Below are 17,639 nucleotides of genomic sequence, written 5' to 3' on the forward strand. Positions count from 1 at the left end.
CATTCAAAAACGGTTGCAGCAGTATATCGACAGGGAACTGCCAGAAATTCAGGCTGGTTTCAGAAGAGGACATGGAACCAGGGATATCATTGCTGATGTCAGATGGATCCTGGTTGAAAACAGAGAATACCAGAAGGATGTTCACCTGTGTTTTATTGACTATGCAAAGGCATTCGACTGTGTGGATCACAACAAACTATGGGTAACATTTTGAAGAATGGGAATTCCAGAACACTTAATTGTGCTCATGAGGAACCTTTACATAGATCAAGAGGCAGTTGTTTGGACAGAACAAGGGGATACTGATTGGTTCAAAGTCAGGAAAGGTGTGCATCAGGGTTGTATTCTTTCACCATACCTATTTAATCTGTATCCTGAACAAATAATCCGATAAACTGGACTATATGAAGAAGAATGGGGCATCAGAACTGGAGGAAGACTCATTAACAACCTGCGTTATGCAGATGACACAACCTTGCTTGCTGAAAGTGTAGAGCACTTGAAGCACTTACTAATGAAGATCAAAGACCACAGCCTTCAGTATGGATTACATCTCAACATAAAGAAAACAAAAATCCTCACAACTGGACCAATGAGCAACATCATGATAAATGGAGAAAAGACTGAAGTTGTCCAGGATTTCATTTTACCTGGATCCACAATTAACAGCCATGGAAGCAGCAGTCAAGAGATCAAAAGAGGCATTGCATTGGGCAAATCTGCTGCAAAGGACCTCTTCAAAGTGTTGAAGAGTAAAGATGTCACCCTGAAAACTAAGGTGCGCCTGACCCAAACCATGGTATTTTCAATCACGTCATACGCATATGAAAGCTGGACAATGAATAAGGAAGACCAAAGAAGAGTTGAAGCCTTTGAATTGTGGTGTTGGCAAAGAATATTGAATATACCACGGACTGCCAAAAGAAGGAACAAATCTGTCTTGGAAGAAGTGTGGCCAGAATGCTCCTTAGAGGCAAGGATGGCGAGACTGCGTCTTACATAGTTTGGACATGTTGTCAGGAGGGATCACTCCCTGGAGAAGGACATCATGCTTGGCAGAGTACAGGGTCAGCGGAAAAGAGGAAGACCCTCAGTGAAATGGATTGACACAGTGGCTGCAACAATGAGCTTGAGCATAACAACGATTTTAAGGATGGCGCAGGACCACGCAGTGTTTCGTTCTGTTGTGCATAGGGTCACTATGAGTCGGAACAGACTCGACGGCACCTAACAACAACAATCTTCATTGACATAGCCTAATCATGCCTCAATGTGACAAACACAACCCATTCACAAATGGGATTATAACCACAGGCAGATTTACAACACACATTTTGGGGGGACACATTTCAATGCATAACAAGTAATGAGGAGTCCTTGGTGTTTAGCCAATCAGGAATTCGAGACCTTTGAGCATTGTATTTCATACATAGTTTATCTGAGAAATGAAGGCTTGGTACATGAAAGAAACTCTTACAGTAAACGAAGAAATTGGATGGAGCCAACGAAGGAAGTGTCATCTGGGTGCTAATATTAGTGGCAATATGCATGCCTCATTTTTAAAGCGAAGATGTCCTTTCCCTGCAGCAGGAACTAGTAAGACAGAGGTCCCCAGGCTGTGGGAAATTCCACTGCTTTAAGCAGTTTGCTTGACAAGCCCTGTAGCTTTACATTAACATCCTGGTTCCCCTTTTCTTAACTGCTGCCCAGAACTAGATGAAATTGGCTGAAACTGGTTTAGGCCCCATATTGACATTCTGGGTAACCTTTTAGCTCATTAAGTACCTCATACATAGTAACTTCCCTGCCTTTTGGATGGAGACAGGCTGCCATTTTTGGACAAGAAATGTGTGAAGTTACATGTTACCCTTACTGTGCCTGTGTAGCATGATTAAAAATGTTGCATACAAGTATGATCTCTTTGTTTATAAGCCCTATAAAAGCGACCTCCCTAAACCCTATCTTCCAGCAGCCTTGGAGGCACCACCCCCAACTGTTCTTCTTGTGCAACGAAATAAAGCTGCCTTTCCAATCTCCCACCTTGACGTCTTGTCTATTGGCTGTGACCAGTCACTTCGAGCAGGACCTGGAGTGTGCAGCAACACTAGCATTAGAAATGCAAGGAAGGGGAGAAGAACACACTTCCAGAATTTTCTCATTTAATTGCATGTAGACCATAAGGGTAAGTGTTGTAGCTGACTGCAACACAGTAGTGTCATTTCAAGAGTTAGTGGAGCATGCCATATCCAACCAGTGACTTACCGATAGGTATCCCCTCTTCCTTTGGTGCCCTACAATATACCCTTGTGTGTGGTAGATAAGTCTTGAAGCTTTCATCAGTTTATGTGTCTTACCAGAACCTCTTTAATCCTACAAAGGGCAGTTTTTTTTTTTTAACAGATCAGATTTTTGGTTTAAAGGTGGTAAAGATGGTAGAAAAGGTGAGAATCTTGGGGCTTGCTTCACAATTTTGCTTTGGGCCGTATTGAGTATGCAGATAATCCCGGCTACAACCCCTTTAACCACCAGTTAACCTGACTCCAACTCCAGGCAACCTCATGTGTGTCAGAGCAGAACTACGCTTCATAGGGTTTTCAGTGGCTGATTTTTCAGAAGTAGATTGACAAGCCTTTCTTTTGAGGTGACTTTAGGTGGACTTAAACCGCTAACGTTTGAGTTAGTAGCTGAGCAGATTAACTCTTTGCACTAGGCATTCCTAGTGCATCCAGAAGGCAGGGAAGTTACTATGTATGAGGTACTTAATGAGCTAAAAGGTTACCCAGAATGTCAATATGGGGCCTAAACCAGTTTCAGCCAATTTCATCTAGTTCTGGGCAGCAGTTACGGAAAGGGGAACCAGGATGTTAATGTAAAGCTACAGGGCTTGTCAAGCAAACTGCTTAAAGCAGTGGAATTTCCCACAGCCTGGGGACCTCTGTCTTACTAGTTCCTGCTGCAGTGTAAGGATATCTTCACTTTAAAAATGAGGCATGCATATTGCCACTAATATTAGCACCCAGATGACACTTCCTTTGTTGACTCCATCCAATTTCATCTTTTACTGTAAGAGTGTGTTTCTTTCATGTACCATGCCTTCATTTCTCAGATAAACTATATATGAAATATAATGCTCAAAGGTCTTGACTTCCTGACTGGCTAAATATAAATTTATGTCATCCTTCAATAGATTATAAACAATTTGAGGCCAGGGATTGGGGGCCTGTCTGGATTTTGCACAGTGACTAAAAGAAGGTGCCCAAAATTATTTGTTAAATAATGACAGAATGAATGTATGAACTGTCTAAATTTGAATCCTTGAGGATTTGCATAATGAGAAGGGAAAGTAGAAAAAAGGGACTGATGCAAGAAAGTAGGCTTAGATCACTCTATTTTTAAGAGTAATTAATTCACCTATGAATTAGACAGAGCATGGCAACAGTAGGTCTTTGGGACATTCACATAAAAAACCAAACCCATTGCCGTTGAGTAGATTCCGACTCATAGTGACCCTATAGGACAGAGTAGAGCTGCCCCATAGAGTTTTCAAAGAGTGCCTAGTGGATTCAAACTGCCTATCTTTTGGTTAGCAGAGGTAGCTCCTAACCACTAGGTCATCAGGGTTTCCTCTGTATTATCGTCGTGACTGAAGAGTCTCTTATTTCCATGTGTTCCTGCCCTGATGTATTATTTGTGACTGTTAGTAAGTCAACAGACACTGGGCTCTGAGGAGAAAAAGTGAATGAGACCTAGCTCCTGCCCTTCAAGACCCTCAGGCTACATGAGGAGATTAGTGTCTTGCTAGCTTTGTACTGGTTACACAAGATACTATCTTTGGGGAAAAGTGGGTGAGGAGTACACAGAACCTCCCTGTACATTTTTTTTTTTTTTTTTTGCCACTTCTTTTCAGTCTATGATTATTTCAAAATAAAAAGTCTTCAACAATTTGAAAAGTTAAAAGTTTCTCCTTGCTTGCTCATTTGCACTCATTTGAATACCGGTGAGATTGAACATTTTTGCCTATGGGCATTGGTCATTTTGGATTTTTTATTTTGTGAACCATCTGACTTCGTTTTTGATCAGATACTATTCACATCAGACAGGGAAACACCAGTGTCCAGGGGAGGCCAGCTAGTCAGGCAAGCCAATTCTTGAAGCATACATGTTGCATTACCCTGACCCAAGATCTGGCCTTAGTTTTGCAGGCCCCTGAACCGTTTTCTTAGGTGTCATGGATTGAATTATGTCCTGCCAAAAATGTGTGTATCAACTTGGTTAGGCCATGAGTCCCAGTATTTTGTTGCGGTCCTCCATTTTGTGACTGTAATTTTATGTTAAAGAGGATCAGGGTGGGATTGTAACACCCTTACCAGGTCACATCCCTGATCCACTGTAAAGGGAGTTGCCCTGTGGTGTGGTCTGCACCACCTTTTATCTCTTAAGAGAGAAAAGGAAAGGGAAGCAAGCAGAGAGTGGCAACCTCATACTACCAAGAAAGCAGCACTGGGAGCAGAGCGTACCCCTTGGAACTGAGGTTCCTGTGCTGAGATGCTCCCAGACCGAGGGAAGACCGATGAATCGCAAGGACCTTCCTTCAGAGCCGACAAAGAGAGAAAGCCTTCCCCTGGAGCTGGCACCCTGAATGCAGACTCCTAGCCTACTAGACTGTGAGAAAATAAATTTCTCTTTGTTAAAGCCATCCACTTGTGGTATTTCTATTATTGCAGCACTAGATGACCAAGACAGCAGAGTACCCAGACATGATCAGGTTCTTGAGGTCAGAACCCTGGCAAATTTAGGAGGGAAGGGTGTACAAACCACAAAGTACATTTACTTCTGGGGATATTCCTTTTGTAGTCAATGGAACACTTGTGTCCACCATTCAGATATCCTCGTGGGAAGTTGAAACATTAATGAGAAGGTTGCTTGGTGAAGGTGGGATCAGAAGAGAGGGGAGCAAGCTAGTCTTAAAGAGTCTTTCATCCAGGCCATAGACAGGCCAATGGATTATCCTTGCCCTTTAGTAGTGGTTCTTCAAATCCCTCCACACTAGTGAAGTTGAGCACTTTTTCATATGTTGTCGGACATTTGGTATTTTGTGACGTTCTTGTTGAAGTCCTTTGCCCATTTTTGTATTAAGCTGTTGGTCTTTTTATTGATTTGGAGGAGTTCTTTATATATTCTGAATTTAAATCCTCTGTCAGACATATGGAAACCCTGGTGGCGTAGTGGTTAAGTGCTACGGCTGCTAACCAAAAGGTCAGCAGTTCTAATCTGCCAGGTGCTCCTTGGAAACCCTGTGGGGCAGTTCTACTCTGTCCTGTAGGGTCACTATGAGTCAGAATTGACTCGACGGCAGTGGGCTTGGTTTTTTGTTTTTTTGGTCAAATACATGTATTGCGAATATTTTTTCCCACTTTGTTGGTGGTTTTGCTCTATTAGTGGTTTCCTATGATGAAGTTCTTGATTCTTTGCTGCCATATTTGTTGTACCAACACCTTCAGGACTTTTACGAGGTGTCTGTTGTTGTTGCTAGGTGCCGTCAAGTCGATTCCGACTCATAGGTACCCTGTGTACCACAGAGCGAAACACTGCCTGGTCCTGCACCATGCTCACAATCGTTGTTACGCTTGAGCCCATTGTTGTAGCCACTGTGTCAACCCATCTCATCGAGGGTCTTCCCCTTTTCCACTGACCCTGTACTTACCAACCATGATGTTCTTCTTCTCCAGGGACTGGTCTCTCCTGACAACATGTCCAAAGTATGTAAGATGCAGTCTCGCCTCTTTGCTTCTAAGGAGCATTCTGGCTGTACTTCTTCTAAGACAGATTTATTTGTTCTTTTGGCAGTCCATGGTATATTCAATATTCTTCGCCAACACCACAATTCAAGGCATCAATTCTTCTTCAGTCTTCCTTATTCATTGTCCAGCTTTTGCATGCATATGATGTGACTGAAAATACCATGGCTTGGGTCAGGAGCACCTTAGTCCTGAAGGTGACATCTTTCCTTTGTAACACTTTAGAGAGGTCTCTTGCAGCAGATTGCCCAATGCAATGAAGTCTTTTGATTTCTTGACTGCTGCTTCCACGGGTGTTGATTGTGGATCCAAGAAAAATGAAATCCTTGACAACTTTGATCTTTGCTTCATTTGTCATGATGTTGCTTAGTTTTCCAGTTGTGAGAATTTTTGTTTTCTTTATGTGGAGGCGTAATCCATACTAAAGGCCATGGTCTTTGATCTTCATTAGTAAGTGCTTCAAGTCCTCTTCACTTTCAGCAAGCAAGGTTGTGTCATCTGCATAACGCAGGTCATTAATGAGTCTTCCTCCAATCCTGACGCCCCGTTCCTCTTCATATAGTCCAGCTTCTCGTATTATTTGTTCAGCATACAGATTAAATAGGTATGGTGAAAGAATACAACCCCGACGCACACCTTTCCTGGCTTTAAACCAATCAGTATCCCCTTGTTCTGTCTGAACAACTGCCTCTTGATCTATGTAAAGGTTCCTCATGAGCACAATTAAGTGTTCTGGAATTCCCATTCTTCGTTATCCATAGTTTGTTATGATCCACACAGTCGAATCCCGTTGCATAGTCAATAAAACACAGGTAAACATCCCTCTGGTATTCTTTGCTTTCAACCAGCATCCATCTGACATCAGCAATGATATCCCTGGTTCCGTGTCCTCTTCTGAATCTGGCCTGAACTTCTGGCAGTTCCCTGTTGATATACTGCTGCAGCAGCTTTTGAATGATCTTCAGCAAAATTTTTCTTGTGTGTGATATTAACGATATTGTTCAATAATTTCTGCATTCGGTTGGATCACCTTTCTTGGGAATAGGCATAAATATGGATCTCTTCCAGTCAGTTGGCCAGGCAGCGGTCTTCCAAATTTCTCGGCATAGATGAGTGAGCACTTCCAGCACTGCATCCGTTTGTTGAAACATCTCAATTGATATTCTTTCAATTCCTGGTGTCCGTAACGTGTTATAAAACTCAGCCACTTCGGCAGGAGTGGTGTCACCTCAGTCCTTAGTGTGCTCCCAAGCAGGCCTAAGCATGTGTGGTTGCTGACTTCTGCAGAAGTATACCTTAACATCAGGGCAAGATGAAATCATGCTGGCTACATCTGCTGATGGGCTCATCTCTCCTGGGTTGTAACCATTGCTCACTGCAACACAACATAGCTGACCTCCAGTAAAGCACATTGCAGTGTCTTCCATCACCCGAACTACAAGCTCTCAGGCTTTATTTCCAATTTCTCTTTTCTATGCCCAGGTGTATCTGCTGAGCTTATGTTGCCGGGTTTAGAACCATTGCCTCCTTCAAGCAAAGGTGATGATTCAGATCCTGGCTAGTCTACTGGTCAAGGACCCTGACCTGAGTTTGCCAGCTCTCTCATATTTGGCTGTGGACTAGGGTTGCTTTCGGATTTAGTCAAGTTTTCTCCAGCAGGCTCCAAGTACTGACAAGTCAGAGTGAATTTCCCACTATGTCTTGTGATGAAGGTTAGACTGCTTATAGTACTGGACACATGAATTGAAGAGAATAGCATTTTTTGCCAAAAACCTTCAACTGTTAATACTAGAATGGATGTTTCTCAGAGATATTTGCACTCTGTGGATAAGATGCTTTTGGGATTCAACTTTCTACTCATGAGGTTAGCTGATTAATATTACTAACAACACATCAAGGGTTCCAAGTCAGGGGGTTTAAGTTAAGCTCTGGTCAAACCTGAAGATGGTCCTGACAGAGCTCCCAGCTGGGTGTTACCAGGTCAACATGACAGTGGATGTACTGAACATTCACGTCAGTCACTTGCCCTCTTGGGTCTGAGCTTTTTTATTCTCTCACTTTTCGTTCACTGCTGTCCTCTCAAGGTCTTAGCTTACTTGCAGTGATCAGCCTCTTCTGATCGGCATCTGCAGCCAGCAAATAAATCCTGAGAAGACACAGGTCAGTGACGCACAGGTGTCCTGGCCATCACCGTACCATGCACCGTACGCAACTGACAGTTTTCCTCCAATCGTGCTGGTCACAAAGAGCGCAGCACTACACCCAGGTAACTTTAGATCACACATACACAAACCAAGTCCATCTTGGACATACAGTAGGGCTCACTTGGTTCTTCTAAGAATGTTGATTTGACCACAGTTCCTAGATGCGATTTTTTCATGTAGAAGCATTTTGTCGTAAACACACTAGTGGTTCCCAAGCCCAGCTGATCACTAGAATCACCTAGGGGAGCTTTTTACCAATATTTCTAAAGAATATTAATCAAAGTAATAAATGCCCGTGGTTAAAAAAACGTTAAGTAGCACAGAACAGACAGCATGAAATTAAAAACAACTATCCCTGCCTGATCCGTTCCCACTCATAATCTCTCTCTCCATACGCAACCCTTCTTAACTTTTCTTCTTGTAGTTATAGCCAAATTAATGAGTGATAATTAATATAATAAAAATAGACTTTGCTATACAAAATGCACTTTAAATATGATTCTATTTACAAAAAAATTACTTTATGTGACTTTTCAGAATACATCTTGCAGAAAGCAAGTTCATCTTTATAATTCCACTTGTAACTTAGGGGGAAAACAGCTCTTATCTTAATCTCTACGTTGTTAGTGGTACATATTCCTGGATGAGCTTTTGAAAAAGCAATTTGGCAATGTGTATTAAAGAGCCTAAAAAATGTTAATATCCTTTGTCTAAGTGACTCAGCTTCGGAGACTATCTTAAAGAAATAAGAATCAGAAAACCCTTTGTGTACAAGATATTCCATAACATTTATTTTTTTCAGCAACAACCTAGATGTCCAATAACAGGGGAATAGTTAGGAAATCTATGGTATCTCTGTTGGTGGGAATGTTATGGAGTCATTAAAAATGTAGTTTATTCATCTGTCTAAGATTAAACGGTAATAAATTCCATACCATGGAGTACTACTCACAATTAAAAAGGAATGAACTATTGATAAACACAACTTGGATAGATTTCAAAAGAATTGTGTCAAGTAAAAAAAGCCAATTTATTTAAAAATCTTTTTGTATAATGTTATTGCAATAAAAAAATGATAGAGACAGAGATTAGCAGTTGCCAGCAGGGAGGGGTGGGGGGCAGCAGGGCAATGGGTGTGACCACCAAGGAAGAGGTATCACAGGGGGAGCCTTGTGGTGAAAGAATGGTCCTGTATTATGGTGGTGGCTCCACAAATTTACACACAGGATAAAACTGCATAGAACTATACACACACATATTGTACCAAGGTCACTTCCTGGTTGTGACATTGCCTGTAGTTACCCAAGACAACATCATGGGGGAAAACTGGGTGCAGAGTGCATAGAACCTCTCTGTACTTTTTTTTTTTTTTTGCAACTGCTTATGAATCTATGATTATTTTGAAATAAAAAATTAAGAAAATATGGCAACATTCCTATGGCATAATGCTAAAAGCAAGAAGCAATGTAAATATATAGATATGATTCTATTTCTAAAAACTGGCTTTACGTGACTTTTTGGAATACAGCTTGCAAAAAGCAAGTTCTGACTTTATTATTCAACTTATAACTTAGGGGGGGAAAGCTCTTATCTTAATCTCTACGTTGTTAGTGGTGCATATTCCTGTACAAGCTTTTAAAAAATATATATACTTGAAATGATAAAAAGAGGAGCCCTGGTGGTGCAATGGTTAAGTGCTTGGCTGCTAACCAAAAGGTCAGTGGTTCAAATCCACCAGTAGGTGCTCGGCAGAAAAAACCCAGTGATCTCCAGTAAAGATTACAGCCTGGGAAACCCTATGAGGAAGTTCTGCTCTGGCCTATAAGGTCACACTATAAGTCGGAATTGATTTGAGGGCATACAACAACAATAACAAAGTGGTGAACAGTGCTTGTCTTTAAATGGGTACTTTTTTCCTCTTTACTTTCATGGAATTTCCGATTTTCTCTAATGAACATGTAATATTTTTAGGATGGAGAAAAATTTTATTAGAAAAGGGAAAACATCTGTTTTAAGTGTAAGATTGGATTTTCTTCTTCTTTTTACTCAGACCTCTGCCTAGGTGTTCCTTTTGAAGTCTCCCACGTTTCCCAAACAGAAAGGAATGCCCACTGCTCTCCTTTGTTCTTCCCGAGACAGCGGCTCCCTCTTTCTCCATTGTTGACAGGAGCTCCAATCCACTTTTCACGTGGAACACTGAAACACAAGGCAAAGCCAGCCAGCCGTCCCTGTGGTACTGTCTAATAAGTCTTGCAGTTGGTTTGTTTCTTGTCCTTCCCAAGTGGTTCTTTCAGAAAAAAGGGGAGAGGAAAAAAAGAATGAGGCCACCTCAGTGGAAACCTTTGGTTTTTCTGCCCACTGGATCAATAATCACCTCCTGTGAATATGTTAGTGTTCAAAAGTTTTTATCCATTTCCCTGATTCTCCCAAGGCCTTCCATATTCCACTTGTAGTTAAATCATTTGGGATTTTTATAACTTCTTGACTTGGACATTCAAAAAACTAGACCAACCGTCAGCTATACTACAGAGTCAGCCAGGGAGGTAAGCACAAGTTTCAGATCGGACTCACCCGGGTGGGATCCCTATTCTACAATGGGGGTGCAGCTCAGCAAGCAGCTGCCAAGCCCCTCCTGAGCGCTAAGTGCTCGCAGGCTCTGGGGTGACAAAGCAATGAGACATAGCCCCTGCCATTAAGGAGCCCCCAGGCTATGTGAGGAGTTTAGCCCTTTGCCAGCTCTGTAACTGTGGGCAAGCTTTAGAACTCTTTGAGCCTCAGTTTCCTTATCTGGATAACAGAAAAAAATCCTCCCTCTGAGGGCTGGAAATTGATGGCACAAAGAAGCTGTTCTCTCAGGCTCTGTTCTCTTTACCTGTATTGAGTAAGGGCGAAAGAATTTTTATAGAAGAATTAATCTCTCTGTGGAGCTTATATTAATTTTACTCAAATATCCAATAGCTCCTGAGAGACAATCCCTAAGCTCTTTCAACTTCCCGAGTAAATGAGGTGCCTTTGCTATTTATAAAAACCATGCTGGCATAGTGGTTAAGAGCTACAGCTGCTAATCAAAAAGTTGGCAGTTCGAATCTACCAGACTCTCCTTGGAAACCCTGTGGAACAGTTGTACTCTGTCCTACAGGGTCGCTATGAGTTGGAATCGACTCGATGGTAACAGGTTTTTTTTTTTTTTTTTTTTTTTTGCTATCTATAAGGAGTCCTTGAAATGGAATGCATAAACATTGATATCCTAGGCATTAGTGAGCTGAAATGGACTGGTATTGGCCATTTTAAATCTGACAATAATATAGTCTACTATGCTGGGAATGACAACTTGAAGAGGAATGGTGTTGCATTCGTTGTCAAAAAGAATATTTCGAGATCTATCCTGAAGTACAATGCTCTCAGTGATAGGATAATATCCATATGCCTACAAAGAACACCAGTTAATACGACTATTATTCAAATTTATGCACCAACCACTAAGGCCAAAGATGAAGAAATAGAAGATTTTTATCAGCTGCTGCGGTCTGAAATTGGTCGAACATGCAATGAGGATACATTGGTAATTACTGGTGACTGGATTGAGAAAGTTGGAAACAAAGAAGAAGGATCGGTGGTTGGAAAATGTGACCTTGGTGATAGAAACAATACCAGAGATCAAATGATAGAATTTCTCAAGACCAATGATTTCTTATTGCAAATACCTTCATTCACTAACATAAACGGCAACTATACACATGGACCTCACCAGATGGAACACACAGAAATCAAATTGACTACTTCTGTGGAAAAAGATGATGGAAAACCTCACGATTATCAGTCAGAACAAGGCCAGGGGCCGACTATGGAACAGATCATCAATTGCTCATATGCAAGTTCAAGCTGAAACTGAAGAAAATCAGATCAAGTCCATGAGAGCCAAAATATGACCTTGAGTATATCCCACCTGAATTTAGAGACCATCTCAAGAATAGATTTGACACATTGAACACTAGTGACCGAAGACCAGACGAGTTGTGGAATGACATCAAGGACATCATACAAAAAGAAAGCAAGAGGTCACTGAAAAGACAGGAAAGAAAGAAAAGACCAAGATGGATGTCAGAGGAGACTATGAAACTTGCTGACAAACGTTGAACAGCTAAAGCAAAAGGAAGAAATGATGAAGTAAAAGAACTGAAAGGAAGATTTCAAAGGGCGGCTCGAGAAGACAAAGTAAAGTATTATAATGACCTGTGCAAAGAAACTGGAGCTAGAAAACCAAAAGGGAAGAACGCACTTGGAGTTTCTCAAGTTGAAAGAGCTGAGGAAAAAATTCAAGCGTCAAGTTGCTATAGTGAAGGATTCTATGGGGAAAATATTAAACAACACAGGAAATATCAAAAGAAGATAGAAGTAACACACAGAGTCATTATACCAAAAAGAATTAGTCGATGTTCAACCATTTCAAGAGGTAGCATATGATCAGGAATCAATGGTATTAAAAGAAGAAGTCCAAGCTGCTCTGAAGGCATTGGCAAAAAGCAAGGCTTCAGGAATTGATGGAATATCAATTGAGGTGTTTCAACAAACAAATGCAGCACTGGAGGTGCTCACTCATCTATGCAAGAAACATGGAAGACAGCTTCCTGGCCAACTGACTGGAAGAGATCCATATTTATGCCTATTCCCAAGAAAGGTGATCCAACCGAATGCAGAAATTATTGAACAATATCATTAATATCACATGCAAGCAAAATTTTGCTGAAGATCATTCAAAAACGGCTATAGCAGTATATCAACAGGGAACTGCCAGAAATTCAGGCCAGATTCAGAAGAGGACATGGAACCAGGGATATCATTGCTGATGTCAGATGGATCCTGGCTGAAAGCAGAGAATACCAGAAGGATGTTTACCTGTTTTATTGACTATGCAAAGGCATTCACTGTGTGGATCATAACAAATTATGGGTAACATTGCAAAGAATGGGAATTCCAGAACACTTAATTGTGCTCATGAGGAACCTGTACATAGATCAAGAGGCAGTTGTTCAGACAGAACAAGGAGATACTGATTGGTTTAAAGTTAGGAAAGGTGTGCGTGAGGGTTGTATCCTGTCACCATACCTATTCAATCTGTATGCTGAGCAAATAATCGGAAAAGCTGGACTATATGAAGAAGAACGGGGCACCAGGATTGGAGGAAGACTCATTAACAACCTGCGTTATGTAGATGACACAACCTTGCTTGCTGAAAGTGAAGAGGACTTGAAGCACTTACTAATGAAGATCAAAGATCACAGCCTTCAGTATGGATTGCACCTCAACATAAAGAAAACAAAAATCCTCACAACTGTTTTCTAGCGCACATGGAACATTCTCTAGAATAGACCACATATTAGGTCATAAAACAAACCTTTGCAGAATCCAAAACATCGAAATACTACAAAGCATCTTCTCAGACCACAAGGCCATAAAAGTGGAAATCAATAACAGAAAAATTAGGGAAAAGAAATCAAATACTTGGAAACTGAACAATACCCTCCTGAAAAAAGACTGGGTTATAGAAGACATTAAGGAGGGAATAAGGAAATTCATAGAATGCAACGAGAATGAAAATACTTCCTATCAAAACCTCTGGGACACAGCAAAAGCAGTGCTCAGAGGCCAATTTATATCGATAAACGCACACATACAAAAAGAAGAAAGAGCCAAAATCTGAGAACTGTCCCTACAACTTGAACAAATAGAAAGTGAGCAACAAAAGAATCCATCAGGCACCAAAGAAAACAAATAATAAATATTAGAGCTGAACTAAATGAATTAGAGAACAGAAAAACAATTGAAAGAATTAACAAAGTCAAAAGCTGGCTCTTTGAAAAAATTAATAAAATTGATAAACCATTGGCCAGACTGACTAAAGAAATACAGGAAAGGAAACAAATAACCCGAATAAGAAACGAGATGGGTCACATCCCAACAGACCCAACTGAAATTAAAAGAATCGTATCAGATTATTACGAAAAATTGTACTCTAACAAATTTGCAAACCTAGAAGAAATGGATGAATTCCTGGAAAAACACTACCTACCTAAACTAACACATTCAGAAATAGAACAACTAAATAGAACCATAACAAAAAAAGAGATTGAAACGGTAATCAAAAAACTCCCAACAAAAAAAAGCCCTGGCCTGGATGGCTTTACTGCAGAGTTCTACCAAACTTTCAGAGAAGAGTTAATACCACTACTACTAAAGGTATTTCAAAGCATAGAAAATGACGGAATACTACCTAACTCATTCTGTGAAGCCACCATTTCCCTGATACCAAAACCGGGTAAAGACGTCACAAAAAAAGAAAATTACAGACCTATATCCCTCATGAACATAGATGCAAAAATCCTCAACAAAATTCTAGCCAATAGAATTCAACAACATATCAAAAAAAAAAAAAAAAATCCTCACAACTGGACCAATGAGCAACATCATGATAAAGGGAGAAAAGGCTGACACTGTCAAGGATTTCATTTTACTTGGATCCACAATCAACAGCCATCACAATCAACAGCCATGGAAGCAGCAGTCAAGAAATCAAACGATTCATTGTATTGGGTAAATCTGCTGCAAAAGACCTCTTCTAAGTGTTGAAAAGCAAAGATGTCACCTTGAAGACTAAGGTGCACCTGACACAATCCATGTTATATTCAGTTGCATCATATGCATGTGAAAGCTGGACAATAAAAAAGGAAGACTGGAAAAGAATTGATGCCTTTGAATTGTGGCATTGGCAAAGAATATTGAATATACCATGAACTGCCAAAAGAACAAATAAATCTGTCTTAGAAGAAGTAAAGCCAGAATGCTCTTTAGAAGCAAGGATGGTGAGACTGTGTCTTACATAGTTTGGACATGTTGTCAGGTGGGATCAATCCCTGGAGAAGAACATCATGCTTGGCAAAGTACAGGGTCAGCAGAAAAGAGGAAGACCCTCAACGAGGTGGATTGACACAGTGGCCACAACAATGAGCTCAAGCATAACAATGATTGTAAGGATGATACAGGACTGGGCAGCTTTTCATTCTGTTGTGCATAGGGTCACTATGAGTCAGAACCAACTCGAAGGCACGTAACAGCAACAACGTAAGGAGCCCCGGGGGCGAAGTAGGTATAGCAATTGACTGCTAACCAAAAGGTCGGTGATTTGAAACCAGCAGTGTCTTCGAGGGAGAAAGATGTGGCAGTCCGCTTCAGTAGAGATTTACAGCCTTGGAAACCCTATGGGGTCACTATGAGTCGGAATCAACTCAATGGCAGCGAGTTAGTGGGTTTTTTTTTTTTATTTTTTATGGAGCCCTGGTGGTGTAGTGGTTAAGAGCTTGGCAACTAATCAAAAGATGGGCAGTTTGAATCCACCAGTCGCTCCTTGGAGACCCTAGGGTGGTTCTATTCCGTCTTATAGTACCACCATGAGTCGAACTCAAACTCGACAGCAATGGGTTATTTTGGTTTTACTACCTATGAGCCTCCGGATAGCATCTGAGAGTTTAAGCTAATGAGGTGACTCAGGTGGGGACTGGCCAGGCCAGAGAGACCACCTCACGATATCAGCTGACCTCAGGAGAGGTGGGCTGATTCAGTCAATCACGCCTATGCCATGTTGTTGTTGTCGATAGCTTCCACTGAGTTGGTGCTGACTCATGGTGATCACATGTACAACAGAACAAAATGTTGCCTGATCCTGTGCCATCTTCATGATCATTGGTATGTCGAAGTCCATTGTTGCAGCCAATGTGTATTTTGAGTGCCTTCCAATCTAGAGGGTTCATCCTCCCCTACTATACCAAAAATATTCTATTGTGATCCATAGGGTTTTCAATGACTAATTTTCAATAGTAGGTCATCAGGCCTTTTTTCCTAGTCTCTTATTTTGGAAGCTCTGCTGAAACCTGTCCACCATGGGTGACCCTGCTGGTATTTGGGATACAGATGGGATAGCTTCCAGCATCGTAATAACACAAAAGCCACCTTGGTACGACAAACTGACAGATGGGTAGTAGCATACATAATGAGGCCCCAGTAAAGGCTCTCCATACGGAAGCTCTGAGATTCCTGGTTGGTAAAAGACAGCAATGCACATGAAAGGCTTGTTATTAGGTACTATCGAGTCACTTCCGACTCATAGAGACCCTATGCACAACAGAATGAAACACTGCCGGGTCCCACGCCATCCTCACAACCATTGTTGTGCTTAAACCCACTGTTGCAGCCACTGTGTCAGTTCATCTCATCGAGGGTCCTCCTCTCTTTGCTGACCCTCTACTTTACCGAGCATGATGTCCTTCTCCAGGGACTGATCCCTCCTGATAACATGTCCAAAGTATGTGAGAAGTCTCGCCATCTTTGCTTCTGGGTGTACTTCTTCCAAGACAGATTTGTTGGTTCTTCTGGAAATCCATGGTGTGTTCAATATTCTTCACCAACACCATAATTAAAAGGCATCAATTCTTCGGTCTTCCTTATTCATGAAAGGGTAGCAGGGCCCTTTTTGGGACACAGAAGCTCTGCATTGAGAACCCTCCAAAGCCTTGCCCTATGCATCTCTTCTTCTGTGTCCGTTTTGCTAATAAAACTATAATCATAAACATAGTGCTTTCTTTGAGTTCTGTGAGTCCTTCCAGAGAATTATTAAACCCAAAGAAGTAGTGGAAGCCAGCAGGTCAGAAGTGAAGGGGGCTGGTGGGAACCCTGAGCTATGGCTGGTATCCTGGATAGAGGGAATCCCCGAATTTGTAAGCAGCAGGTCGGAAATGAGGGGTGCCCTGGGGACTCCCAAATTTGTGGCTGGCATTCTGAAAAGGCGGTGGGAAAACCCCAAATTTATAGCCAGCAGACCAAAAGTGAGGGTGTCATGTAGACTCCCAGGCTCGTGGCTGGTATCTGAAGTCTTGGGCAGGCCTGGCATCTGAAGGGCCGTGCTCCTTACCTTGTGAGGTCTGACCCAGCTCCAGGTGGTCGGCATCAGAGAGCAGCTGGTGTCAGAACAGAAGTGGAAAGGGTAGAATTTGACTATTTTCTCACTCGGTTGGTGTGATAAGCGGGGATTTTGGTTTAATAATTTTCCCTACACTCTCTTTGAGAATTTTTTTAAAATTATACTTTAGATGAAGTTTTACAGAGCAAATTAGTTTCTCCTTAAACAGTTAATACACATATTGTTCGGTGACACCGGTCTCTTTTTGAGAATTTTTAAGGACAAAAGCTTGCTCTACCTTTCACCTTCTTCAGTAAGACTTTTATTTTAGTATTTACTTCAACAGAACACAACTTGCACAAAATAAGTTTCAAGCATTTTTAAATCCTTTCAAGGAGAAAAATCAAACCCAGGAATGTAGATAATTTTGAACACCTCTTTCACCGATACAGCCATAGAAGACACTGCTGAAGAGAACTGAGTGCCATAATGGCAATGAACAAAACTGAAAACAGCCACAAACTGTAAATTGTGTGTTATGAACTTGTATGAATATGAGTGAATCTTGTTGCTGTTATTGTTGTATGATTCGATTTATATGAACTCATAAGGGAAAACAAGTGAAGAACTAAGCAATTATTGAAGATAATTTCAAACTCTTTGACAGTCTTTGTTTTCATTTCATTG

Source organism: Elephas maximus, chromosome 17, assembly GCF_024166365.1.
Source record: "Elephas maximus indicus isolate mEleMax1 chromosome 17, mEleMax1 primary haplotype, whole genome shotgun sequence".
Taxonomy (NCBI): domain Eukaryota; kingdom Metazoa; phylum Chordata; class Mammalia; order Proboscidea; family Elephantidae; genus Elephas; species Elephas maximus.